General features: G+C 43.7%; 1 pseudogene; it reads left to right on the top strand.

The window, feature by feature from the left end:
* Nucleotides 1-2,943: 2,943 nt before the first annotated feature.
* LOC141816260 (protein KINESIN LIGHT CHAIN-RELATED 1-like) lies at nt 2,944-4,654 on the top strand (annotated as a pseudogene).
* Nucleotides 4,655-4,662: the final 8 nt, after the last annotated feature.

Genomic DNA, 4,662 nt, shown 5'->3' with positions numbered 1-4,662 from the left:
ATATATATATATATACTTGATGCCATAATCATCAGTCTCTGTCATAGAAAAATATACAATATGATCTCTTAATTAAAATTAAATATAATTTCATCATATCAATCTTACAGCCCAATAACCGGTAAGCAGATGCACTGGTCCTCCTATTATATATGTACTTCAATGGGCACGCTTGCAACTTGAATTATTTAAACGTGGGAGCCATCCTCTACCTGTCTATCAATGCCCCTCCACATTCATTGATGTGTTGCTCATATTTTATTATCTGTCTTGACTAATTAAACAAACAAACACTATTTATTGATTCAATCACGATCTCTCGAATTAACTATGGTTTACTTTGTTCTTTAATTATAACCAGCCATCAACAAGTGGAAGCTTAATTTATCAATATGTACCTCATTGTTAACTATTAAGTATATCAACCATTGTTATATGTGATAGTGTAATCGACCTATGAATCTATAATCAAGGTTGATTATGATTGAATTGACTCGAGTTAAGTTTTGATCTTTGATGAATATGTTTGAGGTTAAGCTATACGTCAAGTAGGTTAAGGTTGATCAGATATTTGACAGATAATAAATATATTTGACGGGAGATTGTTGGGGAGGAAGATTATTGGTGCATCAGCATTGGGTCAAGGTTTACTAAGATTGTTTTGGTTGTTAATGTTTGATAATTGAGTGAAAAGGTAAGTCAAGGTTGATCAGATACTTCACAGTAGAGAAGTTCTGATTGACCGAACATTTAACTATTTAACTGTTGAAAGTCAAATAGAGAGTTAGCAAAAATAAAGTTCAAGTGATTCATGAAGGATGGACACTTGACACGAGAGGTGAAGTACAAGTGGGATCATGAAGGATTAAACATTTGACACGAGATGTAAAATTCAAGTTGATCAAGATTAACCAGACACTTGATAATCAAGGACGATCAGATATTAGGCAAGAAAAGAGAAGACCAAATAAATCAAGGAGGATTAAATATTTAATAGTGGTGAATCCTGGAAAGTCAAAGTTGGTCGTATGTTAGATAATGATAAAGTCTCGATAAATCAAGTTTGATCGGGTATTAAATAATGGTGAAGTCTTGATAAGTCAAGGTTGGTCGGATGCTAGACATTAGTAAAATCCTGACAATTCAAAGTTGACTGAATGCTAGACAATGGATATTCTGATAAGTTGAGGTTAATCAAATACTAGGCAAAGTGGAAATTTAGCCTTGGTAAAGATAAAACAGAGGTATCAATCGACTACTATAAAATAACAATCGATTAATGAACCCTTAAACCACAAATTCAAAGAAAAGAAGGTTTGAGGGGGCTTGTGATATAAGCAATCAACTATTGAGTGTTAGTAGTCGACTGCTTCATCAGTCGAGTCCTTTAGTTGAGTGAAGGACTCGACTGCTTCATCAATCGAGTCCTTTGGTTGAGTGAAGGACTCGACTGATGATACTATTAGAACAAATAGAAAATTTTAAACTCGACTACGGCACTCAACTGATGCATCATCAATGATGATATATCAATCAACTGTTATCTCCAACGCTAAGCTGGATGAAGCTGTTGGCTAGAGCAACGTTTGATTATGGCCAAATCAATCAACTGATAGTGACAAGCAGTCAACTGTTAAATGGCTTTCAACTCTGACTTGAAGCCTATAAAGGAAGATTTTGTGGAGGATTTCAAACGTTGGTTCTTGAAGACTTTGAAGGAGAAGTGTTATTGTATTCCAATCCAAACCTTTATGAAGAAATATAAAACAACCAAATAGCGAGTAAAGCAAAGATCATTATTATTTACATTGTATTTTATTTTTCTCTTTATCTTTGTATTTTACATGTATGCTTGTAAGAATAGGTATTGTAAGAAGTTTCTTCACTTTCGGAATGTGTTCGGCAATGAAAAATATAATGGTGATATTACTAGGACTCTAGGTCGTAGAGTAGGAACCGAAAGTTCCGAACCATATGGAAATTGATTTATTGTGATTGTGTTTTATTTATATTTCCACTATATAGTAATCTCTTGTAGACAAGCACACGCGAATGACGACCACGATCAAAGTGAATCGCTATTCATCCTCTCTAACAACATCATCAACCCCAACAATCTGTTGCCTCACGGGTGTAGTGCAATGATAAAGCACTTAGAAAATCAACATAGAGAATTAGAATTCGAATTACAATAGGGATGAATATTTCGAAGGTCGACTTTTGAGTATACACATAAATTGTACTTTAAATTTACCTTATAAACAAATCAAGAGAAGATCGTCTACCTATAATAAAAAAAACTGATTGTTATATGTTTCAGGAATGATTTATAAATCAGAATGAGCTTATTCTCCTTCACCATACATAGATCTCTCAAACACATGCTGATCCATCAATTTCTCCCACGATCTTGCAACTTCCTTTTTCACTCACAATCAGCTATAACCTTAAATTCATTGAAAATCTACCATCAATTTGCCTATTCAATACTGAGTCTTGCCTAGTCAGGCGAAGCCCACACATCCCCATTAAAAAAAAAGTCAAACTCATTGCCCCAATAGATATGATGCAATAATAAAATATTAAGTGGAATAATAACAATATGAGGATTCAAATTTCAAATACAACGAATATTTTAAAGTTTGATTTTTGAGTATGTATAAATTAATTCGGCATATGAATACAAAAAAGATTATATACTTTTAAAATTAATCTGATAAAACCTGAAACCTATTCCTTGTTAGACGTACCTCTGCTTGCCAAATTCCAAACCACCACCAGTCCATCTTCCCAACAAATTCCAAACCGCCGCGAGGATAAATTTTTTTACTATAAAATTCGTTTTCCTCTTCCATCCCCACCGTAGTAAACAGGGCTCGATAGAGGTAATGAATGGATGACTGAGGCAGGAAGAGTGAAACCGTGGACTGTGGAAATTTAATTGTGGTCATCGTTTCCTTCGTCTCTCCTCTCCAGTTCGCTTCTATCTTCGGAAGCAAAGTTCTGTTGTCCCCGAATCCTTCCGCACGATTACCACGCCCTTTGCCTTCCCCGCTCCTTCCTTTCCTCCTCTACCGAAACCCTAGCCTCCGTTCTGCCGCCTTCGGAATCGCGATGCCGGGCCTCGTCGCCCCTCCGGAAGCGACTCCTCTTCGGATCGACATCCCGGTTGACGGCCAAGATCCAGCTTCGGTGCCTAAGGCGCCATCGCCGGTCCACAAGAAGACGCCAGCTGCAACGCCCTCCTCCTCCCGTGCCAGGTCCGCCGAGCGCGGCTCCTCCTCCGCCGGCAAGCGCCGGATGTCCCTCGAAAGGTCCGGCTCTGCCGCCGCTACGGCTACTGATGTAGTCCCGGCTACGATGGACGAGACGGCACTGGATAACCCGGATCTGGGGCCATTCTTGTTGAAGCTAGCGCGCAGATCGATCGCGTCTGGGGAGGGGCCGAGCAAGGCGCTGGAGTACGCATTGCGAGCGTCGCAGTCGCTCGAGCGGTGCGGAGGGGACGAGCAGCAGCTGGAGCTGGCGATGAGTTTGCACGTCGCGGCGGCGATCTACAGCGGGATGGGGCAGCACGAAGAGGCAGTGGCAGCTCTGGAGCGGGCGGTGGGGGCGACTGATCTGGAGCGGGGTCCTGACCACGCGCTCGCTGCCTTTTCCGGCTACATGCAGCTGGGGGACACCCACGCCGTGGCCGGGCGGATGGAGCAGTCCATCGCGTGCTACACCAAGGGGCTCCAGATTCAGATGGAGGCGCTCGGCGAATCCGATCCAAGGGTCGCCGAGACCTGCAGGTGAGCCGCCGTCCGATTCTGAACTTCCACTTCACCTTCTGATCACCGGCCATCCCGGAGTGCGATTGGTGCCCGTTCGCGTGGGCGCCCCAATCCGTTAGGCGAATCTTCCCCTAATCCAACCAAGTCTAGTCGCCTCTGTAGTCTGTATTCAATCTGATACAGTGAAATCCAAAACGGATCAGTCTGATAATGCGCGACATGATCCCGATTTCGGATCCGTTTATTTCTTCGTCCAAAACCACGTCGCTATGTGATGCTAATCCCTGGTTCATCGATGGCACTCACAGGTACCTGGCGGAAGCTCACGTCCAAGCGATGCAATTCGACGAGGCCGAAAGCTATGCTACAAGACCCTAGAAATCCACCAGCACAGCGCCCCGGGGTCCTTGGAGGAGGCTGCTGACCGTCGCCTCATGGCTCTCATATGCGAGGCCAAGGGCGACCACGAGGCCGTTCTCGAGCACCTCGTCCTCGCTTCCATGATTCTCATCTCCCACGCCCAGGACGTTGACGTCGCGGCCGTCGATGTCGGTATCGGCGACAGCCACCTCGCCCTTGGCCGCTTCGACGAGGCCGTCTTCTCATACCAGAAGGCTCTCACCGTCTTCAAGTCCACGAAGGGAGTGAATCACCAGTCGGTCGCTTCCGTTCTTGTCCGCCTTGCCGGCCTGTACCTCAAGACCGGAAAGCTCCGTGAGTCGAAATCCTACTGTGAGAACGCCCTGAAGATCTACGCAAAGCCCCTGCGTGGTTCCTCTAACGAGGACCTTGCTGGAGGGATGATGGAAATCGCGGCCATTTATGAAGCAATGAGCGACCCGGAGGAGGCATTGAAGCTGCTGCATAAAGCACTTAATGTTAGCAT

Source organism: Curcuma longa, unplaced genomic scaffold (assembly GCF_044706935.1).
Source record: "Curcuma longa cultivar G26 ecotype Majalengka, Jawa Barat unplaced genomic scaffold, ITB_CL_G26_1.1 contig_15674, whole genome shotgun sequence".
NCBI lineage: Eukaryota > Viridiplantae > Streptophyta > Magnoliopsida > Zingiberales > Zingiberaceae > Curcuma > Curcuma longa.
Note: the sequence above shows the minus strand (reverse complement) of the source record. Positions and strands in the feature narration are given on the sequence as shown.